This window comes from Crocuta crocuta, unplaced genomic scaffold, assembly GCF_008692635.1.
Source record: "Crocuta crocuta isolate KB4526 unplaced genomic scaffold, BGI_CrCroc_1.0 scaffold561, whole genome shotgun sequence".
In the NCBI taxonomy this organism is placed as follows: domain Eukaryota; kingdom Metazoa; phylum Chordata; class Mammalia; order Carnivora; family Hyaenidae; genus Crocuta; species Crocuta crocuta.
This window is the reverse complement of record NW_027530529.1, coordinates 1,326,524-1,353,023: the sequence shown is the minus strand read 5'-3', so window position 1 is coordinate 1,353,023 and position 26,500 is coordinate 1,326,524. Positions and strand designations below refer to the sequence as shown.

At 38.5% G+C, this 26,500-nt stretch overlaps 1 protein-coding gene across 1 annotated transcript in view; it reads left to right on the top strand.

Moving 5' to 3' along the window:
- GAB2 (GRB2 associated binding protein 2) overlaps positions 1 to 26,500 on the top strand; it is a 167,081-nt gene that overhangs the window by 86,671 nt on the left and 53,910 nt on the right. The gene's annotated exons all lie outside the window — the stretch shown is intronic.

Sequence of the window (26,500 nt, the reverse complement as noted above, 5' to 3'; positions counted from 1 at the left end):
TCTTACCATACATTTTATATATATATATATATATATTATACATACACATTTAATTCTCAGGCTGCTTTTTGTAGGGTTGAAGTAATCAAAACCTTTCAGTAATTTGGGCACACTCTCACTGGTTCAAAGCGCCGCTAGGTGATAAAGAGCCTAGTTAAGAGACCAGGAAAATTCTCTCTTCCAGAATCCCAGATTGTGATGGGATTTCAACTCTTTAGATTCATGCATCAGGACTCAATATCTGTAGAAAGAGAGCACATGAAAAATGGAACAGCTGTCACTATTGATTTTGCAAACACTAAAAGATAAGATTAGTAGTTGCAGGGTCTGGGAAGGGAGGGAGAATGCATAGTAATTGCTAAGGGATACAGGATTTCTTTTGGGGGTGATGAAAATGTTCTGGAATTAGGTAGTAGTGATAGTTGTACAAGCTTGTGAATATACTGAAAACATCATTGAACTGTATACATTAAAAGGATACATTTATGCCATGTGAATTGTATCTCAGCTTTTTGAAAAGGGTAATATGAGAATATTATGAGCAACTTTACCTGAGTAAATTTGATAACTTATGTGCAGTTAACAAATTCTATGAAATATGAAGCTGACAATGAGGAAAGTAAAAATCCAAATAGCCCTTATATCTATTAAATTACTTAAATTCTATTTAAAAACCTCCCACAAAGAAAACTCCAAGCATGATGGCTTCTCTGATAAATTCTGTCTAAGATTTAAGGAAGAAGTGATACCATGTCGTTTCTTTCCAAATTGATCTCTAGATTTAATGCAATCCCAGTTGAAATCCCAGCACTTTACACTTGTTAGGATGAGCACCAATTTGACAATAAATGATATTTTTTAAAAATCCCAGGACTTTGGAGGTTTGCTTTTTTTAGGATAGATATTGACAAGCTGATCCTAAAATTTGTATGGAAATGCAAAGGAACTAGAATAGCCAAAACAATTTTGAAAAAGAGTGAAATTGGAGGAGTCATACATTACCTGATTTCAAGACTTATTATAAAACTGCGGTAAGGGAGGCAGTATGGTATTGGCATAAGCATATAGAGAGATAAATTGAACGTAATAGACAATCCAGAAATAGGCCTACATAGATTTAGTCATTGATTTGCAACAAAAAGACCAAGGCAGTCTCAGAGGGAGAGGATATTTCCTTTCCAAGCACTGCTAAAACAGCTGAATATCCATATGAAAACCATGGACCATGATCCTTACCTCACAGTTTGCACCAAGACAGATCATAGACCTAAACCTAAAACTAAAATTATAAAAATTCCAGTAGAAAACAAAGCAGAAAATCTTTTCACCTTAGGATATAGGGAATTTTTTAGATAAGAAATATAAGAAAAAAGTTAGAGCTAACCATTTTAAAAGAATGAAAAAGCAAGCCATAGACTAGGAGAAATATTCTCAGTACAGATAACTGACAAAGGACTATACCCAGAAATATATAAAGAACTCTTACTACTCAGTAATGAAGCAAAAACAAACAAACCTCAATTTAAAAATGGGCAAAAGATTTGAACAGACACATCACAAAAACAGATCAGCGACCAATAAGCACATGGAAAATTGCTCAACATGCTTAGTCATCAGGAAAATGCAAATGAAAAACACAGTGAGACACTACTGCACACCCACTAGATTAGCTATAATGGCTAAGTGTTTTTGGAGAAGCTGGAATTCTCATAAATTGCTGTTGGGAACACAAAAATTGGCAACCACTTTGGAAAGCAGTGTGGCAGTTTCTTATAATATCAGGTATATACTTGCCATGTGATGCAGCCATTTCACTTAGGAGTATTTACCTAACAGAAATTAAAACATGTTCACAAAAAGACATGAGCATGAATTTTCATGGATGCTTTATTCGTAATAGCCCCAAACTGGAAACAACTTAATTGTCCATCGATAGGTGAATGGATAAAGAAATTATGGTACCTTCATAAAATGGTATACTACCTACAATTAAAAAACTACTGATGCATGCAGTGATATGGGTGAATCATAAAACTTTATGTTGCATGTAGGAAGCCAGCCATGAAAGTATATATGCTGGGGCGCCTGGGTGGCTTAGTCGGTTAAGCGTCCGACTTTCGCTTAGGTCATGATCTCGCGGTTCGTGGGTTCGAGCCCCGCGACGGGCTCTGTGCTGACTGCCAGCTCAGAGCCTGGAGCCTGTTTCAGAGTCTGTGACTCCCTCTCTCGCTGACCCTCCCCTACTCACGCTGTCTCTCTCTCTTTCTCTCCTAGAAATAAATAAAAACATTTTAAAAAAAAAAGTATATATGCTATAAGATTCCATTTCTGTTATACTCTTGAAAAGACAGATCTAATTTATAGTGATAGAAAGTAGATCAGTGGTTGCCTGGGACCAAGATGGAGAGTAGAAATTAACCTTGGAAACAGCACAAGGGATCCCTTTAGGGTGTTGGAACTGTTCTTTCTTGATTGTGATGGTGGTTATATGGTATGCACATTTGTCGAAGCTCATATACCTGAACTCTTAAAATGAATGAATTTTACTGTATATAAAATTTATCATATATGCCACTATAATATTGACTTTTAAAAAACAAGGGGGAAAGGGGCATCTGGTGGATCAGTTGGTTAAGCATCTGACTCTTGGTTTCAGCTCAGGTCATGATCTCACGGTTTCATGGGTTCGAGCCCCATATCGGGCTCAGCACTGACAGTGTGGAGCCTGCTTAGGCTTCTCTTTCTCTCTCCCTCTCTTCTCTCTCTTCTCTCTCTCTCACTCTCTCATCTCTTGTCTCTGTCTCTCTCTCTGCTCCTTCCCTGCTCACGCTGCCTCTGTCTCTCTCAAAATAAATAAACTTGAAAAGGAGGGGGGGAGTGAGGAGGCATTAGTTCAGAGGTCATTCTTCTAATGCTGTATAAAGACTTACAAAGTAAAAGAAACCATTTAAAAGAGATCATTTGGAGCCTATGGAATTGTCTTTGTAGGGTTATGTGTTTCAGATACATCTACTTCATGCAGCTGGATTGATGTAAATGAGAGCTCCCAGGAGGCAGGCAGGGCATTTATTTGATCACCTGAGTTAATCTTTGGAATTAGGTTCAGTTTCTCCTTCCATCCTTTGAATTAATTTCCTGCATTTATATTGAGTGTATGATTATGGAAGAGAAGCCAGGCTCCGGAAGAGCTCCATGCCCAGTTCATCCTGTACCTTAGAAGTAGCTTTTCAGAATATTTGCTCATGACCAGCGAATTCCAGAAAGCACTGGATTTTGTGCCTTTGTTCACATGTATCTACAATCTAAGCACTTTAGGGGGATTCAGTCTAGTACAGTGGAGTAAGAAGCCCTGCCTAACATTACCAACCCTTTTTCTTTTCCTGTGGCTTAAAATGTCAAAAATTGAAGGGAAGCTGGAGATCCACAAATAGAACCTCACACTTTATGAATGAGGACTCTGGACCAGACAGTAGTGTTCTCCCCCACCTGGGTTCACATGCCCAGTTAACAGACCAGAGAGAGAGCTAAAAGTACCGCCCCGATCTCCATGACCCAGTTATTCTTTCCTTTTTTAAACAATTTTTAAAAATGTTTGTTTATTTTTGAGAGAGAGCAAGCAGGGCATGAGCAGGGGAGGGGCAGAGAAAGAAGGAGACACAGAATCCGAAGCAGGCTCCAGGCTCCGAGCTGTCAGCACAGAGCTGGACGTGGGGTTCAAACTCACAAACCGTGAGATCATGACCTGAGCTGAAGTCAGGACGCTTAACTGACTGAACCACCCAGGTGCTCTGACCCAGTTACTCTTTCAATGCAGCTCACTAAATTGTAACCACATTTCATCAGCCACCGTTAATAATGTAGTTCAGTGTTTCTCCAAATGGGATTCTTGGATATTCTATAGTGGAGATATTTGGGGTTTGTGACCATGGACCCGACTTCAGGCCAAGTGAGTCTAATCTCTATCAGTCCTGGTACCTGGGGATATCTGCATTTTAACGTGTGTCTTCGAAATTCTTATACCCACCGAGGTTTTGAGTACCTCTGTAGAAGCAAGGAAGTCACACAGTCAGGTATGTGTTTACAAAAGTATGAAATGCAGTCTTCAGGGATGCCAAAGCCCAGGAGTCTTCTCCTCTCCCATTACTGGAAGTGGAGGAGCCTGGTGAGAGAAGCCTTTGTCCTAGAGGAAAGGGAACAGTGTAGCTCTATTGATGGGCATCATTTGTCTATCCTTCCTCCAACTTTGCCCTGGTTTTTTCCTGGGAACCTTTGCTTAATTCAGAGCTTTAAATACAACTTAGAGCATTCAAGGACATGAGAGGGAGATTCCTCAATGGAATGACCTTTGTTTCTCCAAAACACAAAGGGTTGGCAACAGCTCATTTGTTGTTTTGTCAATGGAAGAGGTAATTCCACTAATGGATTCCCTGAGTCCTCTACAGAAACATTGACCTGGTCTTTGGGCAATCAATCTCATACAGTTTAGTCAATGTAATCACTCATATGAGGCTCTGTGGTTTCCCAGATGTGACCCTCTCTCTCACACACATGTCAAATTCATTTTAATCCTTTGTTTTTGATGTGTTGGTGGCAAAGAATGGCCATAAGGCACTGTGATAGGCTTGTCAGAGAGATGTGGCTGTGGTTCTCACCATCAGCTATGACACAACCCAACTAGGACACTTCCTTCTCCCATATCTCCCATATTCAGTCTATTGCCAAGGTTAGTCATCTCAGCCTCTGAAGTATATCTTGGATATATATGTCCTTTGCCACTGCCCTGGTCCAGATAGCCATTATTTCTTGAGCGGCTGTCTGTTTGGCCTTCCTACGCATGCTCTTTGCCCTCTTCACTCCTTTTGCCACAAACTAAGAAATGTAAATATGAAAGAAAAAATGTAGAACCATGCAATGGTCTCATGTTCTATTTATTGAAGTACTCATAAGTATGTAGATTAAAATGTGAAAGTTCCCTTTTTAAAAGAAATGTTGATTTATTTTGAGAGAGAGAGAGAGAAGAATGCACTAGCAGGGGAAGGGCAGAGAGAGCGGGAGGACAAGAATCCCAAACATGCTCCGCACTGTCTTTGCAGAGCCTGATGTGGGGCTCCAGCTCACAAACTGTGAGATGATGACCCAAGCCAGAGTCAAGAGCTGGACGCTTATCTGACTGAGCTACCCGTATACCCCAAAATGTGAAAGTTTCCTTATTTCTCTTATATACTTCTCTTCCCCTCTCTTCCACAGGGAACCACTGGTACCAGTTTGGAATACTTTTCTAAATGTTTGTAAAATGCAAGAGTGTGTGTGTGTGTGTGTGTGTGTGTGTGTGTGTGTGTGTGTGTGTGTGTGTGTGTGTGTATGTATACTGTACATAAACATATATATGTGGTGATGTGCATACATATGAGTTCATAAATAGGATCATACTACATAGTTCTCAAGCTTGTTTCTTCAATTGCTGATATATCAAATATTTAATTATATCCCTGATGAGGGATCTTCTATTTAAGATAAATATCTAAACTTCATTAAATGACCTACAAGGCGCAACATCATCTATCACTGCCTTGCCCTCTTTTGCTATTCTCTGCTCTGCTCATTATGCTCCAGCCGTGACCTCCTGTCAGGTCCTTTCTTGAGCCAAGCTTTATTTCTTCTCAGGGTCTTTGCACATGCTTTCATCTATGCCTAGGCAGGCTCCTCACCTGATTACATGACGGTAGTTTTCACATGGTGGCCTGGGACCTTGAAAACATGAATACGTACTTACACCAAATATCATTTACCCTCTGAATTTACAAGTACCCATACTTTTAAAATATGTAGCCAATATAATTAATACAATAATTGAGTTAATGAATTCACAGTTTTTATCTATTAGCTAATAAATACTATAAAATCATTGTTCTATGGGGGAGTTCTCAAATTCTAAATTTTACATTAACATTTGATATCAAGAAGGATTGAAGGATTGACCTGGGGCGCCTGGGTGGCTCAGTCGGTTAAGTGTCCAACTTCGGCTCAGGTCATGATCTCATGGTTCATGGGTTCGAGCCCCTTGTTGGGCTCTGTGCTGACAGCTAGCTCAGAGCCTGGAGCTGCTTTGGAGTCTATGTCTCCCTCTCTCTCTGTCCCTCCCCTGCTCACAGTGTTTCTCTCTCTCTCTCTCTCTCTCAGAAATAAATAAAAACATTTTTAAAAAAGAATGATTGACCTGTACACTCTTACTAAACTTAGCTTTATTACTTATTATTTGAACACCCCAAGCCTTTCCATATATAGTCATTCCTCCTAATCACAGATTTCAGATTCTGGATTTGCGAATTCACCTGCTTGCTAAAATTGATTTGTAACCCCTAAAGCAAAACTTACAGTGTTGTCTTTCATAATCAGGCACAGACGTGCCCATGTACAGAGCACTGAAAAGTTTCAGTGCCCCCCACACACATCCCCAGTAGAGGTGACACAGAGTGGCACTCTGCCTTCTTGCTTCAGCTCTCTTGCTTTTTTCTCCATCTGTTTAATGCCATGCTTGTCAGATTTTTGTTCTTTTCACTGGTGGTTTTGCTGTTTAAAAAGGCCCCCAAGCATAGTGCTGAAGTGCTCTCTAGTGTTCTGAAGCTCAGGAAAATTGTGCTGTGCCTTATGGAGAAAACACGCATATTTACAAGCTTCATTCAGACTTCAGTTACGGTGCTGTTGGCTGAATTCATTGTTAATAAATCAGCAATATGTTTTAAATAAGGAGTCTTTATCAGTATATCCGCAGCTTTCCCCGACTCCTCCTGGGAAGAGTGGTTCTCCACTCACAACCACCAGCAGAGTCCTGACCGCAGAGTACCGAGCTACGTGTGTACTGTCCTGAAGGACCTGGCAGTGATCTGCCACATAAATGTTGATTGAATGACTAGAAGGAGGAAAGGGACTAAAACGGAATGGAAAAGAAAATGAAAGCAAAGGAAACTGAAAACGGATTGAATAATGAATATGACAAGAGCCTATGGGAAGGACCCCTGAGTTACTCTTGTTGTAACAGACTGTTCTGGGTCTCAGTATAGGATGCACACTTAAAGCCTGTGTTGACTAGATAGTGACCTAAATTCCTTTTAGTGAGAAGAAAAGTCACCTAAGCCTAAAAGGGGGGAAACCTGGACTCAAGATCAGCTTGATTTAGGACTCTCATTTCATCTAGGATCCATCTTTCTAACTTGACACGCTCCAGGTTAGCTGTTCTCAGACTCGAAGTGGTGATCCCTACAACTTCAGATTCCTATCATCACAACTTTCTGTTCAGTGAAAGAGAGAGCCCACGTTGAATAAGACGGACTGGAGTCCTTGAGTTGAATCTTAATGACTGTTCAGGCTGGCTTCAATCATGTGCCCATCACTGAACCAAGGGTCCCATGATCTACCCCCTGAAGCCTAGGGTTGGAGTCGGTTTCACATAAAAGATCACATAAAAGTGATTTTTTGTGTTTATGATGTCTGTGTGCCATCTCTCCCAGGATAGAAATGGTTAGAATCCTGGAAGTGTTACATTAGCAGGTCATCTGACAAAAAGGTTTTGTTTGTTTTTTTACCAAAGACAAACAAATATTCTTTTTTCCCCCATATACTTTGCATTGAAGAATTATAAAGTACATACTATGTACCAAGTACTTTGCTAAATGCTGAAGATACAAAAGCTCCCTGACCTCAGAATGTAACAGTCTTGTGATAAGATAAGGTTTATTCTGTTCCCCAGGAACAAATAAGGTTCATTGGAGTCAGAGAGAAACTTTATTACTCAGATAAACGAATATTTAATTTTCATTTTGCTTCCCTCTCCTAGGGGATTTGGATTTGAAAAGTGGAAATAATTATGGACTAGGAGCTGAGACTTGGATTCTAACCCCACTATAGCTATCACCAACTTTGAACTTCACCTTTCATAGACACTCTGGTCAGTGTCTCAGTGTAGTCACCAATTTATCTATGTTAGCTTCTCAATTTCTTTCTGGACTCTAGCTCTGACCCACAAAGATCTGGGGCAGTGATCGCTGCCAATTGTTTAAATTCGATAAAACTCATTTTTCTCATCTGCGTAAAGGGGATTGTATTTGCCTTGGCCATGTTGGTTTGGATTAAATGTGATAATGGATAGAAAACACATGATATGTAGGAAGAGCTCAGCAAGTGGCATTTTTTTTTCTTCTCTCAGAGTGTAAAGTCACTATGGTCTAGAGTAGTTGAAGGATTCTTAGCGGAAGAAGAGCAAGAAGCCCTTCCTCACTCAGGAAGTGTTCCTCCAGAAATCTGACCATTGCATGATCCACTGGACTCTCTTACTGTTTGTTCTTAACTGTTCTGGGACAGAAGATTGACCTGATGTACTTCATGCTGCAGTATAGGGGGATACAGTTATGCCTCGCATACTCACAAGTCTAATCAAATTATTCTATGTCTGTGATCATTTGAGCTGGGAGTTTCACTAAGAGAAAGGTGAATGAGAGTGGGAGTGTGGGGGTGTGTGCACACATTTGTGATGTTGGTGAAATTTTTTACATAGAAAGCCAAGAACTTTTTGAAGATGGAAATATATGTTTTTAGTATCCCTGACTAATAAGTTCAGTCAGTTGATATCATCCAGGAACCTCAGATTCTGAGGTTATATTATAACTAACTATAATTCTCACTTGACAGGATTCTCCTGGTTTGGTAGCAGTTTTGGGCTTTACCCTCATCAGAAAGAGGGAAGTTCAAAGGACACACCCATTTCTAGGAGTTACACAAAATCCTCTTCCAAGAAGTGTCTTGACCTTTCTACAATTTTCACCACAAGGCTTGTGAGATCGGGTATCTAAAAAGATGATATGAAGCTCAAGAAGTCCTTAGTCATCAAAAACAATTCTGTTATCTTTGGTATGATACCTAAGGCAAGGCAGAAGATTCTGGAGTTTTGGAAACATTTTCAGCTGTTAAAGCTGAAAATACAGGGGGGTTCTAGTTAATAGTTGGTTATTTTTTTAACATTTTCATTTATTTTTTGAGAGACAGAGATAGAGTGGGAACAGGGGAGGGGCAGAGAGAGAGGAAGAGACAGAATCCAAAGCAGGCTTCAGGCTCTGAGTTGTCAGCACAGAGCCTGATCTGGGGCTCAAACCCATGAACCGTGAGATCATGACCTGAGCTGAAGTCGGACGGACGCTCAACTGACTGAGCCATTCAGGTGCCTCAATAATTGGTTATTTAGAAGCATACATCCCTGTGTTTTAAGAATCTAAATAATCTGATTGAATGAGGTGTTACAAAATTAGATTTTCTTGGTTATAAATACATATGACTCTCAAAAGTGACCTTAGTCACTTGTCTCTCTACCGATCTACTGCTTGAGCTCCCTTTCAGTCTCCCTTCCCACCCTTAGCCTAAGCTGGGGGTCGGCAAAAAAAAATCTTGCCCAGTACCCCCTTTTCTGCATAGTTTATTGGAATACAGCCATTCTTGTTTGCTTACAAATTGTCCATGGCTTCTTCCCTGCCACTATGGATTTGAGTAGTTGTGACAGATTATATGGCTTGCAAAGCCTGAAAGAATTACTCTCTGCCCTTTACAGAACAAGTTGGCTGACCCCTGGCCTGGGCCATCTCATCTTCAGTATCTCCAGTGCTGAGTAGTTCCCCAGTTTCCAAGGGGCCTGCTTTGGACCACTCTTTCAGAAAATTCTTACTTAAACTGAACCAAAATCTGCTTTTCTATAGCATGCGCCTGTTGGCAGTAGTTAACTGTGGAGTGTGGGATCACCCAAAATAAATTGAATTGCTCTTCCACATGTCACCCCCTTATATCTTAGAATACTACAACCATGACTCCAGGAAGAAGCTCAGTGAATCCTAGTACTATAGGATTTCAAGTCCCATCACCACTGCCAGAACTGAATACAACATCCTATGCAATATGGCCAGTGTAGAGCTAACCTGCCCCCTCCCCCAAGTAAGCGTTCTAGGTGCCGAGAGCAACAGGAAGAAGTCATGTGCTCATTCTACATGCTACCTTGGAATCTAACATAAAGAAGAGAGGTTCACGTGGGACATGCAATGCTCTCAACAGTGGGAGTGATGCAATTTCCAGATCATGTGCACCCATAGTACGTGTCTGTGGTCTCAATGCTTGTGAAATGGTTTTGTTTTGTTTTGTTTTACTGGATTTGGGCACAAAAGGAAAACAGTCACTTGTGTTTCATCAGAGAAGATGGTAGTGTTGTCTTAATCACAGACACAAATGAAAGGTTCTAACTTTCCTGAGAATAGGCCCCTATACCCTATACTTCTTTAAGCCCCATTGTTGAATAAAGGGACTTACATTGCCTTTCCCTTTCTGTCTCCTTGCCATTTTCTTTCAGGATTACAGATTACTGTAACAGTTTCTAAATAGTTTTTTCTGCCTCTCATTTTTCCTTTTTATGGTTTGTCATCATCATTCTACCAGATAACAGCACAGCCATAGTCACTTTTCTGCTGATCTGTACTCTTCTTTGGCTCCCCAGTACCAATAAAGGAAAGAATTTTTTAGGGTGGTGTTCAAGGCTTTCCAGGACCACTAACCTCTTCTTTTTCTCCTTTTCTGCACTTAAAAGATTTGACTATTCCATACTTCCTGAACTTGTCTTGTCTGTTCCCATACCCAGGCCTTGGTCATATTGTGTACTCTAGAAGAAATGTCCATTTCTCTTTCCTTCCCAAAACTATATATCATACCCTATCTTCTTCATTGTCCATATTCATTCATATTTCTCTTTCTCCTTTTCTGTCTCCATGCCCCAACCATATTTAAGTGACCTAATAAAGTTTATTATTGAAAACAAGAAAAAATTCATGATGAGATGTTTAAGCATATAAGTATGTATACTTGTGTTTTAATGTAATTTAGCAAGTTCACTTAGGTCAGTGAATAAGGACACCCATACACTGAAGGAAGGCTCTGTGTGAGGTTCTGGGGAAGGGGAAGATAAGACCCTCTGTTCTGAAAGAGCTCCAGATTTGGAACCTTGAATGATGACCAAAATGGTGACATTAAAGGATAGCATTCAAATATAAGACAAATTGTGGACAATTTAGAAAGGAAGGAAAATTGGGCAGCTTTTCAGACAGAGGGAAATTGAGAGGTAGAAATTGTTAAGGTATAAAAGTATGTTTAGGAAACAGTGAAAAATCAACTTGGTTTGAATAGTAACTGTGTGTGTGTGTGTGTGTGTGTGTGTGACAGTATAAATGGAGGAGTATAAATGAGATGGGAATGTAGGTTTGAGCTAAACTGTAAAGGCTCTAAAACTGAGCCACAGAACTCAAGAGTCCATCAGCAAATGTAATGGATAAGCAAAATGTGACATATATGTATAATGGAATATTATTCAGCCTTCAAAGGGAATGAAATTTTGACACATTCTACAACATGGATTAACATTGAAGACCTCATGGTAAGTGAAATAAGCCAGTCATGAAAGGATAAATATTGTACAATTCCAGATATACAAGTAGTCCCATTCGCAGAGACAGAACTGAGTCAAAGAGGTTCTTGGCTGCTTTCTCCTTGAGGATTTTGATGGCTTCCTGTCTTACATTTAGGTCTTTCATCCACTTTGAGCTTATCTTTGTGTGTGGTGTAAGAAAGTGGCCCAGGTTCATTTTTCTGCATTTCGCTGTACAGTTTTCCCAGCACCACTTGCTGAAGTGACTGTCTTTATTCCATTGAATATTCTTTCCTGCTTTGTCAACGATGAGTTGGCCATACGTTTTTGGGTCCATTTCTGGGTTCTCTATTCTGTTCCATTGATCTGAGTGTCAAAAAAATTCTTAATTAAATAACTAAGCCATAGAATTTGAAGTTTGCTATGCAAGTGATGGGGAACCATTAAAATGTTGGCTAGTGGGAGAAGTAATGTGAACAGTTTTGCTCTGATTAAACTTGAAAATTAGGGGTGCCTGGGTGGCTCAGTTGGTTAATGTCCAACTTCAGCTCAGATCATGATCTCATGGTTTGTAAATTCAAGACCCACATTAGGCTCTCTGCTGTCAGCACAGAGCCCACTTCGGATCCTCTGTCCCCCTCTCTCTACCCCTCCCCTGCTCATGCTCTTTCTCTCCCTCTGTCAAAAATAAGTATTTAAAAAAACTAGAATAAACTGGATGCATTTTATAAGTATTTAATCAGGAAACTAGGAAGAGTAGTCCATCTATACATAAGAATCACCTGAAATAGAGCAGAAAGGCAAGCATGATATGTGCAATTCTGAAAAGTGTTGCATTGAACATACTTGTACATGTATTTTTGGTGGATAAAGGTACATAATTATTTAGGGATGTATCTAGGAGTAGAATTGTGGGGTCCTGGGGTGTATATTCAGCTTCAGTAGATACTGTCATAGTTTCCCAAGGTGGTTATACCAACTTAAAACTCTTACTACTAGGGTATGCAGAGTTTCAGTTTCTCCATATGCTTGCCAGTGCTTATTACTATAGTCTTCGTTGTTATAACCATTCTGGTGGTTGTATAGTGGTATTAATTTGCAATTTTCAATGACTAATGAAATCAAGAGCTTCTTACATGCTTACTGCCTTTTGGAAGGATGTCTTCTTTTGTGTAGTGCCCATTCATATCTTTTGCCCATTCTTCTATTAAGTGGTCTTTCTCCTGCTAATATGTAGGATTTGGGCTTTTTAAAAAAATGTATTCTGAATATGAGTCTTCAGTGAATATATGTATTGCAAATATCTCCTCTTACTCACTTGGTTTTTCTTCCTCTTGATGCTGCCTTTTGATGACCAGACACTAAGTGTAATGTAATAACATTGATCACTTTTTCTCTTATATTATTAGTAACTTTTGAGCATTCAAGAAATTTGCCTACCCCAAAGCCATGAAGGCATTTTCCTCTAAATGCTTTAAAATGTTGTATCTTTCACATTTGGATTTATAATGATCTGAAATTAATTTTCACATATAGCATGAAGTGGGTTAAGAATCTTTTGGGGTACCTGGGTAGTTCAGTCAGTTAAGCACCCAACTCTTGATTTCAGCTCAGGTCATGATCTCACAGTTTGTAAGATCAAGCCCCGTGTCAGGCTCTGCGTTGACAGCGAGGAGCCTGCCTGGTACTCTCTCTTGCTCTCCCTCTGCCCCTCCCCTGCTAGTGCACTCTCTCTTTCAAAACTAAACAATCATTTAAAAAATAAAAAGACTCTTTCTCCATAGTTACCAAATTACCTATTACCATTTATTAAAAAGACAGTTCTTTTCTTTATAGCACTGCAGTATCAGCTTTTTCATAAATCTAGTGATGAAGTATGTATGTGTCTGTTTCTGAAATCTTCTCTTTCATTGGCCTATTTGTCTATCTTTTAGGCTCAAGCTGCTTTTAGTCTTCTAAATAGACAAGGCTTTCCTCCTAGTGGTTACCCTTGATTACACCCACCTAGCCCTGGAAATGGAAAGTAGAATGTATTAGTTATTTATTGCAACATAACTAATGGTTTAAAACTTACTGGCTTGAAACAACAATAAATATTTATTATTTATTATGGTTTCTGTGAGTTGGGAACTCAAGAGCACTTTAGCTTGGTGGATTTGGCTCACAGTCTCTCATGAAATTGCAGTCAAAAAGTTGCCTACCATTGCAGGCATCTGAAGGCTTGGCTGGGGCTGAAGTATCTGCCTCTAAGAATGACTCTTTTACATGGCTGACAGGAGGCTTTAGTTCCTCACAGTAGGCACTCCTCTTCAGTACTGCTTGAGTGTTCTCACAACATGGCAGCTGATCCAAAGGAGAACAGGAAAGAAGGTATAGTGTCCTTAATTACTGAACCTTCAAAGTCAAACACTGTCATTTATCCCATATCCTGTTGGTCATCCTTATTCAGTATGGGAGGGGACTACATAAGGCTATACTGGAAAGTAAAACTCATTGGGAGCTATCTTGGAGGCTGGCTACTACACAGAAAAAAATAGGAGAAGCTGGTTGGCATCTTGCTTTTATTGTTTCTCTGGGAGCTTTTATTCCCTAAGACCTAGAATCGATTCTTGCCTTGACATGTAGTTTGGAAGGTTCAGAAATACCAGTGACTCTTGGTCTACTCTATTTTGTGCCCTCCTGCTCAGAATCCTGAACTCTGAAGTTTATTCATATTTTCACTGTGTGAATCCCTAACATCCTATCCCTGTCCCTGAATGGAAAGATTGAGGATAGCTGGATATGCTATTAACAACCTTTCTCTCCATGATCTTTATTTTTCTTCTCTGAGAAATAGTCTTTTCTTCCTTATGGTTTTCTTCAAATACATTTCCTATCTGTGAACATTCTGCTTCTCTTGTGGATCAGTTTCCTTTTAGTTAAACTTTATTTTGAGATAATTTTAGTTTCATATGTAGCGTAAAAATAATACAGAGACCCCACATACCCTCTACTAGTTTTCCCACAAAAAAAAAAATGGTAACATCTTCTGAAATTGTACTACAATATCACAAGAATGTTGATATTGATACAGTCAAAATCTAGAACATAACCATCACCACTGGAATCTCTTTCACTGCCCATTTATAGCCACACTTACATCTGTCCTACTCCAGGCCCCTCCTTTAACCACTGACAACCACTAAACTTCTGTCCATTCCTAAATTCTGTCATTTTAAGAATGGTACATAAGTGGAATTTGGCAGTATGTAGCCTTTGGGATTGGCTTTGTTGATGCTGCATAACTCTGTGGAGATTCATTCAAGACTTTGCATGTGTCAATGCTTTGTTCTATTTTTATTGCTGAGTAGTATCCTGTGGTACCCCAGTTTATTTAACCATTCACCTGTTGAAGGACATTTGGATTGTCCCAGTTTTGAGCTATTATAAACAAAGTTTGCATAAACATTCATGTAAAAATTTTTGTATGACTCTAAATCTTTATTTCTCTGGGATAACTACCCAGCAGAACAGTTGCTGAGGTATATAATAGTTGCATGTTTAGTTTTTTTAAGAAATGGCCAAACTGTTTTCCAGGGTGGCTATATCATTTTAGATTCTTTTTTTTTTTAAGAGAGAATCTCAAGCAGGCTCCATGCTGTCAGCATAGAGCCCGACAAGGGGCTCAATCCCATGAACCTGCGAGATCATAACCTGAGCCAAAATTAAGAGTGAGACCTTCAACCAATGAAGCCACCCAGGCCCACCGATCATCTTAGACTTTTACCAGCAATATTGAGTGACCTGTTTTCTCTGCCTCATTGCCAGCATTTTGTGTTACAATTTTTTATTTTAGCCATTCTGATAGATCTGTGATAATATCTCATTGTGTTTTAATTTCTGTTTCCAGAACAGTTAAAAATATTGNCTCACGCTCTCTCTCTCTCTCCTAGAAATAAATAAAAAATATTAAAAAAAAATATTGAGCATCTTTACACATATAAAGATTTACCGTCTATATATTCTCTTCAGTGAAATGTCTCTTCAGTGTCTTTTGCCCTTGTCCTAATTCCCTTTTCTGACTGTTGAGTGTTGATAGTTCTCTATATGTTACCAGATATTATTCTTTGTTGAATATGTGGTTTGCAAGTAGCTTCTTCCACTCAAAAGCTTGACTTTTTATCTTAATTTTTAAAATTTTTATTATTTAAGTATATTGTATATGCAGCATTATTAGTTTGAGGTGTACAACATAGAGGTTTGACATTACTATATATTATGCAGTGTTCATCATGATAGTGTAGTTACCTACCATCTGCCATTATTCAACTCTGCTATAGTATTACTGACTATATTCCCTATGCTGTACTTTTCATCTCCATGACTTATTTAGGACTGGAAGTTTATATCTCCTTATCCTATTCAACTATTTCACACATTCCCCCCCACCTCCACCACTGTGGCTACTACCAGTTTGTTCTCTACATCTATGAGTCTGTTTCTAGTTTGTTACTGTTATTTGCTTGTTTTGATTTCTAGATTTCACAGGTAAGTGAAATCACATGGTATTTGTCTTTCTCTGACTGACTTATTTCATTTAGCATAATACCCTCTCTGTACATACATACTGTCTCAAATGCAATATCTCTTTTAATGGGTGAGTAAACATTCCTCTCTCTCTGTCTGTCTGTCTGTCTGNTGATTTCTAGATTTCACAGGTAAGTGAAATCACATGGTATTTGTCTTTCTCTGACTGACTTATTTCATTTAGCATAATACCCTCTCTGTACATACATACTGTCTCAAATGCAATATCTCTTTTAACGGGTGAGTAAACATTCCTCTCTGTCTGTCTGTCTGTCTGTCTGTCTCTCTCTCTCTCTCTGTGTGTGTGTGTGTGTGTGTGTGCGCGCGCGCGCCACATCTTCTTTATTCATTCATCTATGAATGGACACTTGGATTGTTTCCAAATCATGGCTGTTGTAAATAATGCTGAAAAGAATATAGATAAGCATGTATCTTTTTGAATTAGTGTTTTCAGGAGTTTTGGTGGGGGAAAGGGTAAATATCCAGTAGCTGAATTACTAGATCATACAGTAGTTCTATTTTTAATTTTTTGAGGAACCACCATACTGTTTTCCGCAGTGATTGCACCAATTTACATTTTCATCAGCAGCACAAGGGTTCCCTTTTCTCTACATCCTTGCCCACACTTATTGTTTCTTGTCTTTTTGATAATAGCAATTCTAACTGGTGTGAAGTGAATCTCATTGTGGTTTTATTTACATTTCCCTGATGATTACTAATGTTGAGCATCTTTTCATTTGTGTTAACTATATGTAGGTCTTCTCTAGGGAAATGTCTGTTTAGGTCCTCTGCCCATATTTTAATTAGATTTTTTTCTTTTGGCTGTTGAGCTGCATATGTTCTTTATATATTTTTATATTAACCCTTTATGACATAAATCATTGGCAAATATCTTTTCCCACCCAGTAGATTGTTTTTTGTTTTGCTGTGTTGGTGGCTTCCTTCACTATGTAAAAGCTTTTTATTTTGGTGTAGTCCCACTTGTTTTTTTGGTTTTATTTTGCCTGAAGAGAACTAATCATAAATATATTACTGTCTCATGTCCAAGAGACTGCTACCTGTGTTTTCATTTAGGAATTTTATGGTTTCAGGCCTCACCTTTAGATCTTGAATCCATTTTGAGTTTATTTTTGTGAGAAATTGGATTCTTTTGCATAAAGCTGTCCAGTTTTCCCAATACCATTTATTGAGGAGACTCTCTTTTCTCCATTGTATATTCTTGACTTCTTTGTCATAGATGAATTGACTGTATAAGCATAACTTTTTTTTCTGGGCTCTCCTATTTGTTTGATTTATGTGCTTATTTTTGTGCCAGTACCATACTGTTTTGATTACTATAGCCTTGTAGTATATCTTAATCGGCTGAGCCACCCAGGCACCCCTATTTGTAGTATATCTTGAAATCTGAGATGTGATGCCTCCAGCTTTGTTCTTTCTCGAGATTGCTTTGGTTAGGAGCACTGGGTAGCTCAGTCAGTTAAGCATCTGACTCTTGATTTCAGCTCAGGTCATGATCTCATGGTTCATGGCATCAGGCCCCAGTGTTGAGTCCTGTTTCAGGCTCCACACTGACAGCATGGAGTCTACTTGGAATTCAGTCTCTCTCCCTCTCCACCCCACCCCCTGCTCACTCGCTCTCTCTCTCAAAATAAATATTTTTTAAAAAGGAGTGCTTTGGCTGTTCAGGTTCTTTTGTGACACCATCCAAATTTTAGTATTATTCTAGCTTTTTAAAAATCCTTTTGGTATTTTGATAGGGATTATATTGAATCTGTCATTTGCTTTGGGTAGTATGGCCATTTTAACAACAATAATCTTTCTAATTCATGAGCATGGTTTATCTTTCCATTTGCTGATATCATCTTCAGTTTCTTTCATTAATTCTAATGTTTTCTTATTTTTTTACGTTTTATTTATTTCTGAGAGAGAGAAAGAGCACACATGAACAGGGGAGGTTCAGAGAGAGAGGGAGATACAGAATCTGAGACAGGCTCCAGGCTTTGAGCCAGCTGTCAGCACAGAGCCTGATGTGGGGCTCGAGCCCACAAACTGTGAAATCGTGACTTGAGCCGAAGTCGGATGCCCAACTGACTGAGCCACCCAGGTGCCCCTCTAATAGTTTTCAGAGTATAGGTCTTTTGCCTCCTTAAATATATTCCTAGGTATTCTTTTGGTGCAATTGTAAATGGGGTTATTTCTTAATTTCTCTTTCTGCTACCTCATTATTAGCATATAGGAACACTAATGCACAAAATATTTCTGTATATTTTGTATCCTGAAACTTTAATGAATTTATTTATCAGTATCATTTAATAGTATTTTGGTAAAATCTTTAGATTTACTATATATAGTCTCATGTCATTTGCAAATAGTGAAGGTTTTATTTCTTCCTTACCAATTTGGATGCCTTTTGTTTTTCTCATCTGATTCATGCAGGCTAGGACTTCCAGTACTATATTGAACAAAAGTGGCGAGGTGGACATTCATTTTTCCTGATCTTGAAGGAAAAGTATTCAGTTTTTCACCATTGAATATGATGTTAGCTGTGAGTTTTTCTTATATGGATTTTATTATGTGGAGGTATGTTCTTTCAAAACCAACTTTGTTGAGAGTTTTTATACTTCATTTTGTTAATGTGATGTATTATCTTGGTTGATCTGTGGGTATTTAACCATCCCTGCAACCCCAGAATAAATCCCACTTGATTGTGGTGAATGATCTTTTCAGTGCATTGTTGAATGTAGTGTGCTGATATTTTGTTGAAGGTTTTGGCGTTTATGTTCATCAGAGATATTGGCATATGGTTTTGTTTTGTAGCATCTTTTTCTGGTTTTGGTATCAGAGTAATGCTGGCCTTATAGAATTAATTTGGAACCTTTCCTTCCTTTTTCTATTTTTTGAAATAGTTTGAGACAAAAAGTTATGTACTCTTCTTTAATGTTTGGTAGAATTCACTTGTGAAGCCATTTTGGCCTGGACTTTTGTTTGTTGGAAGTGGTTTTCTTTTTTTAATTACCAATTCAATTTTGTTACTAGTAATCAGTCTGTTCTGATTTTCTGTTTCTTCTGGATTCAGTTTTGGAAGATTGTGTGTTCCAAGAATTCATTCCATTTCTTCTAGGTTGTCCAGTTTGTTGGCATATAATTTTTTGTGGTAGTCCCTTATAATCTTTCGTATTTCTGTGGTGTTGGTTGTTATTTCTCCTCTTTCATTTCAAGTTTTATTTATTTGAGTCCTCTCTTTTTTTTTTTTTTTTTTGGATGAGTGTGACTAAAAGTTTATCAATTTTGTTTGTCTTTTCAAAGAACCAGGTCTTGGTTTCATTGATATTTCCTCTTTTTTTCAGTCTCCACTTTATTTATCTCTGCTGTGATCTTTATTATTTCCTGCCATTTACTAACCTTAGGCTTTGTTCATTTTCTAGTTCCTTTAAATGTAAGGTTAAATGATTTGAGTTTTTTTTCGTTTCTTGAGGTAGACCTAAATCACTATAAATTTCCCTCTTAGAACTGCTTTCACTGCATCCCAAAGATCTTAGGTCATTGTGTTTTCATTTTTATTTTGTCTCCATGCGTTTTTTTATTTCATTTTTAAATTTTTTTTCGCTGACCCATTGGTTATTTAATAGCATGTTGTTTAGCTTTTATGTGTTTGTGATTTTTCCCGTTTCATTTTGTTTTGTTTTTTATTGTGACTCATGTCTAGTTTCCTGCTATTGTAGTCAGAAAAGATGCTTGATGTTATTTCAGTCTTCTTAAATTTCTTGAGACTTTTTGTGGCCTAACATGCAATTTTTCCTCGAGATTGTTCCATGTGCACTTGAAAGAATGTGTATTCTGTTTTTTTGATAGAATGTTCTGTACATATCTGTTAAGTTCCTCAGGTCTGATGTGCCGTTAAAAGGCTCTGTTTCCTTACTGATAGTCTCTCTGTATGATCTGTTTATTGATGTAAGTGGACAAGTCCCCTACTATTACTGTATTATTGTCAACTTCTCTCTTTATGTTTCTTACTCATTGCTTTATATGTTTAGGTGCTCCTATGTTGGATGAATAGATATTAACAATTGTTCTGTCTCTCTTTGAATTGACCTCACTCTCATTATATAACACTTATTTGTCCCTTGTTACAGTCTTTGTTTTCAAGTCTTTTTTGTCTGATACAAGTATTGTCATACTGGCTTTTTTTTTTTTCCCCTTCCATTTCTGTTTGCATGAAGTATCTTTCTTCATCCCTTCACTTTCAGTCTGTATGTGTCTTTTTGTTCTCTTAAAGACTTTTGCAAAGTCTTTACATTTAGCAAATGTACTTAGCAAAAGGGTTTTACATTTCATTCAAGTCTAATTTATAAGCTTTGCCTTTTATGGATTCTACTTTTGGTGTCAAGTCTAAGAACTCCTTCTTAGTCCTAAATCTGACAGATTTTCTCCAGTCTTTTTTTTTCTAAATGTTTAATAGTTTTACATTTAAGTCCACCATTCATTTTGAGTTAGTTCTTATATAAGAGGTGAGATTTAGATTCAGTTCCATTTAGCTCTTTATGGATATCTAGTTGCTTCAGCATTATTTATTGAAATGGTGTATTTGTGTGGGTCTGTTTTTGGGTTTTCTGTTCTGTTCCTTTGTTCTGTGTGTGTGTCCCTCTGCCAATACCACATAGTCTTGAGAACTGTAGGTATATATAATAATTACTAGAATCTAGTTAATTAATAACCCCCTTTTATCATATTTTTCAAAACTGTTTCAGCTATTGCACTTTTCTTTGCCTTCCTATATACATTTTAGTGTAATTTTATACATCTGTAAAAACTCTTGATGAGATTTTGAAATTGTATTAGTCCTGAGCATCAATTTGGGGAGAGGTAATATGTTGAGTCTTCTAATTCATGAACATGATATTCTGGGTTTATTTTTTTTCTTTCATCACCATTGTATAGCTGTCAGCATATGTGTCATGTACATATTTTGTTAGATTTACGCTTATTTCATTTTTTAAAAACAAACTATAAATAGCATTTTATTTTTATTCTCTATGCCCACATGTTCGCTACGAGTATATTGAAGCAAATTGATTCTTCTATGTTCATCTTGTATCCTGTGACCTTGCGTGACTCATTAGTCCCAGGAGTTTTTTAGGGTTTTTTTCCCCTAAATTCCTTGGGATTTTCTATGTGGAAAATTATATCATCTGCATATAGAGACAGTTTTTTTTCTTCCTTTCCAATTTGTATGCCTTTTATATCCATTTCTTACTTTATTGCCCTCACTAGAACTTTCAGCAAGAGTGGTGATAGTGAGCAGACATCCTTGCCTTGTTTTGGGCTTAGGGGGAAAGCATTCATTCTTTCAATACAGAGCAGAATGTTGGTGTTGATCTTTTGTTGGTACTTTTTATCAAATTAAGGAAGCTCCCCCCTTCCTATTTTTTTAAGTGTTGTTATAAATAGGGATCAAATTTTGTCAAATTCTTTTTTCTGTATTGATTGATATGGCCACGTGGTTTTTCTTTAGTCTATTAATATGGTGGATTACGCTGATTGATTTTCAAATATTGATTTAGTTTTGCATCCTTGAGATAACACTCACTTGGTTACGTTATTCTTTTTATATCTTGCTGATTTCAGTCCATGATCCATTTTGATTTAATTTTTGTTAAGAGATTTGGTATGGGTAAGAATAGTCCTGAAAAAACTGTCTTCTTAATAACATATTCAGGTCTCATATTCTCCTTGCATTATGTGTCAATAATCCAACAGTAATTTTTTCATTTCTGTATCATGGGACACTTTCAAGCTGAAGGTCCCAGATTTCCTTATAAATATTTAGTACATGGTCGGGGTGCCTGGCTGCCTCAGTTGGAAGAGCATTAACTCTTAATCTAGGGGTTGTACGTTCAAGCCCCACGTTGGGTGTAGAGAGGCAAACCATGAGAGACTCTTGAATGCTGACAAAAACTGAGGACTGATGGATGTGGGGGGAGGGGGGGATGGGCATGGAGGAGGACACTTGTGGGGATGAGCACTGAGTGTTATGTGGAAACTAATTTGACAATAAACTATTTGTAAAAAAAAAAAAAAAAGAATATACTTTCCTTTAAAGGATATTATCAAAAAAGTCTCAATAATCCAGTAAAAAAAATAATAAATAAATAAACTTTAAAAAATAGAGATAAATAAATGTTTATTACATGGTCACTGTTCATATCAGAATGAGGGGAACACGAGGGTAAAGAACTCACATCATATAGAATCCACAGTATACCTTTATTTTTCTTAGTCTCTTTGCTGTAATTCTCTTGCTGTCCTCCTTTCCTACTTCTGTGAAAATATATATATTTATGTTGCATTTATTAGCTTGAGTAAATTAATATATCGATAGAATGAAGAAAGTCAACAGGTCTTTACGGAGTTCTCATATAGGCCAAGCACCTTGCCAAATGACTTGTGGCCGGAAGAGACCCTAACCTCAAGATGTTCAGAGCTTAAAGGGGAGGAAGATACATAAACAATTGAAATGCACATATGCCAAAGAAAGCACAAGTTATTAAGGGAATGTAAGACAGGAGCACCAGCTCTACCCAGGGAAGTTAGTAAAGCCCTTCCAGGGGAAGTGACACTCCAGCTGGCACTGAAGGGACATAGGAATTTTCTAGATAGATGAGGTGAGGTTAAAGTCATTCTAGGAAGATACAGTAGCTTGTGCAAAGACAGGAAATCATGCAATTATGTGACATATTTGGAGAATAATATATAAATTGTTATGCACTGTATTAAGTTCTATAAGACCAGAATTCATGCTGTATTCTCAACATCTAGAATACTGCCTGTAGCATAGTAAGCACTAAACAAATATTTGTTGGTTGGATGATTGGATGGATGGATGGAAAGAAGAAAGCAAGGAAGGAGGCATACATGAGGCCAGAGAGATAAGAAAATGTCAGTGATGAAGAGCCTTGTTTAGTAACATTTAGCAAAATGCCTACCATGAAGATTCACACAAGGATAGAGATGTTGTTCACAATCTACTTGGGAAGAAACAACAAATTCCAAAATATCTGTAATATGTTGTAAAAAATGACAGGCCATAAAAAGTACACATAAAGTGGTTTGAAGGTTCAGGGGAATTAGAGGTCCATTTCAGCTGAGAGGATCAGAGAAGTTGTCATTGGAGCTGACTCTTTGGAGTTGGTTATACTTGTGTTCTCAGTTGTTTGATTTTTTTTTTTTTTTAATGCGTAGACTTGGAGAGAAATGGTGTGGCAGAAGAGGGATGTGAATTTGGGACTAGACAGCCTTGCCTGCTCGGTCATAAATTTATCAGCATTTTATAAGCAGTCATTTATCAGCCTACACCACTTCTTTGGAAGCAGAACCTGACAGACTCCGATGTTATCTGTAGCAGACACCTTTTTCTTGTTTCTGTGGGTGTCTCTGTGTGTGTTTATGGTTATACCTGCACACCAGTGATTTGGAGATCGCTCTTTCTGCAGAGACCAGCACTGTGAAGGGGACACATCAACTGAAACACAAGATAAACTATTAACAATGTCTTTTAAAGATGCACCTTGCTACCTGCACACTTCCATGTATATGCATCCACCTGCTACATGCACACATGCACACACACAGTCCTATAAGCCAGTGATCTGGGCAAGATTTTAGGTGACTGTAAATATGTAGTTCTTATTTTTTGTGTTCCTTAGCTAAATCCTATGTGGTTATACTTTATATTTATTTATTTATGTAGGGCTTGTTAAACGTCAGTTATTCCTGTAACCTATTGGATGCTATAAAGAGGTCATGTAAGAAAATAATTACTTAACTAATTAATCCAAGATAGTTATTGATAACCAGTTGTGTGTCAGGCACTGTTCAAAACACTGAAGATGCAGCATGGGATTTTTTAAAAAATCATTCTTTGTGTTTACATTTTGGGAGGTAGATAGACATTCAACAGAAATATGGCATTTTAGGTGGTGTAAATACTAGTAAAAGCAATGTTGCAGAGTAAGAGGGAAAGAGAGTGTGAGGATTGGGTGATTAAGAACGGCTGCCCCAGTAATGGGACATTTCAATAGAGACTTGAAGGAAAGACATCTAGGGGAAGAGCATACTTAGAGCAAAGATCCTGAGGCAGAAGTATGTGGCCAGTGTGGCTGGAGCTGAATGGCCAAGGCAGAGCGTGGCCAGAGACGAAGTACGAGATGTCAGATGGAGAGACAGTTGGCCATTGTGCAGACTTTGGCTTTTACTCTTAGATGGAGAACGTTTGGGGAGTTTGTGCCAAGAACTGACATGATCTTATTTACATCAGCTTCCATGTTGAGCATCAGTTGCAGGATGAAATGGTGGAAGCAGGAGCTAGGCCCAGTGAGTGACAGTGGAGGTGTGAAGAGACCAGATTGTTGATGTGGTTTGACTTGTTTGAACCAACAGGATTGGTTGTAGATGTGGAATGTGAAAGAAGGGAGTCCTTGATGACCTCAAGATATTTGGTCTGAGCATCTGGAAGCCTGGAGCTGCTTTTAACTGAGATGGGAAAGATTGCAGGAAGAACAGGCATGGAGGATGTCAAGAGCTCAGTTTTGAGCACATTGGCTTTAAGATGCTTATTAGGGAAGGGTTGGGTATGAGACTGTGGAGTTCAATAGATGGATCTAGGCTGAAGAAATATATTTGGGAAGTGCAGCAGTTAAATGGTCATTAAAGCTGTGAGACTGAATAAAGGGTGTGGGTGAAGAGAGAGGAGAGACAGAGACTGGGAACTGAGCATGGATGCATTCCAATATTTAGAGGTCAGGGAGACGAGAAGAACAGTCACTGGAGCCTGAAAAAAAAAGAGGCTGGGGAGATAGGAGGGAAGTTGAAGGTGAGCCAAGGGAAGAAGGTGCTTCAAAGAGGACAGAATAAACCATTATCAGGTGTTGTTGAGAGATCAAGTAAAACCCAAAAGTTGCTTTAGCAGCCTTGAACACTTTGAGAACTTTATGTCAGTAGCAGTGATGGGGCAGCCTGATTAGATTACTTTTCACAAAAGAATGGGAAGAGAGGAGACAAAGATCCAGTAGTATAGAAAACTGTTTGAGGTTTCACTCTAAAGCAGATCAGAAAACTGGGCCATCACTGAAGGGGAATGTGGCATTAAGTCAAGCTTTACATTTTTTTTCCCCTGATGGGAGATGTTGGCCTCCTGATGGGAATGATCCTAGTAGGGAGGGAAAAATGTAATGATTCCAGAGAATGGGAGAATCATACAGTGGTGTTGGTCCTCTTGTAGGTGAGAGGGGGCACACAAGTGGAAGAACGCTGGCTTTAGATCGGATGAACAGTGCATGCTCCCTAACAACAGGCCACTTTCCTCCAGATGCAGGCAAATCAGCGGATTTCGGTGATAGAGCAGGTGTAAATTGTCTTGATTGCTTCTATTTTCTCATGAAACTAAAGAGTGGCCATGTTGGACATTTAAAGAGGGAGAAGTTCAGAGACTGTTGCCGATTTGCAAGAGAAAATTGTAGACTCGGTAACTGTAGCAGGATTTTGGGGCCTCCTGGGAGCCCACATACAATACAGTAATCCAGTCCTTGGCCATTGTAGTGCTTCAGGATTGTGTACCAAGTGATGTAGGTGCATTTGCATAATGACAATATCAGCTAGGTAGGGCAGGTGGTGGTGATGTTCAGTCTCATTCTACACATGAGGCAAACTCCAAAGTAGTAAATGACTTAATTTGCAGATCACACAGCAAATCAGTGGTTAAGCATAGCCTCAACCCAAGGCTATTACATGTGGCAGCTTTTTACCCCTTTATGTGGTGTCTGCTCACAGATTACTCAGTCTTGTTGAAGAGATGGAATATAGAAGACAGGATAAGAATATATGTAATTAGGTGTTAAATTCTATAGTGTGAAATGATACAAGGAGTTTATTCATTGAGTGATACATATTAAGTACTTAAGATGTGCAAGGCCACGGGCACCTGGGTGGCTCTGTCAGTTAAGCATCCAACTTCAGCTCAGGTCATGATCTCACTGCTGGTGGGTTCAAGCCCTGCATCGGGCTCTGTGCTGACAGCCCAGAACCTGGAGCCTACTTCAGATTCTGTCTCCTCTCTCTCTCTCTGCCCCTCCCCCACTTGCATTCTATCTCTCTCTCAAAAATGAATAAATGTTAAAAACTTTTTTTGAAAAAAAAAAAGATGTGCAAGGCCTTACTACAAGTACTCAGGCCATTGTAAGGAGCAAGACAGTGAAAAACTTCAAGTTATGTGCTTCAGAGTTTTCAGTTATTATTTTAAATTTTTATTTATTTATTTATGTTAAGATAGTGAGAGCATGAGTGGGGGAGGGGCAGAGAGAAAGGAAGAGAGAATCCCAAGCAGTCTCTGCACTATCAGCACAGAGCCCAACACAGGCCTCTATCTCACAAACTGCGAGATCATGACCTGAGCCAAAATCAAGAGTTGGAACACTTAACCAACTGAGCCACCCA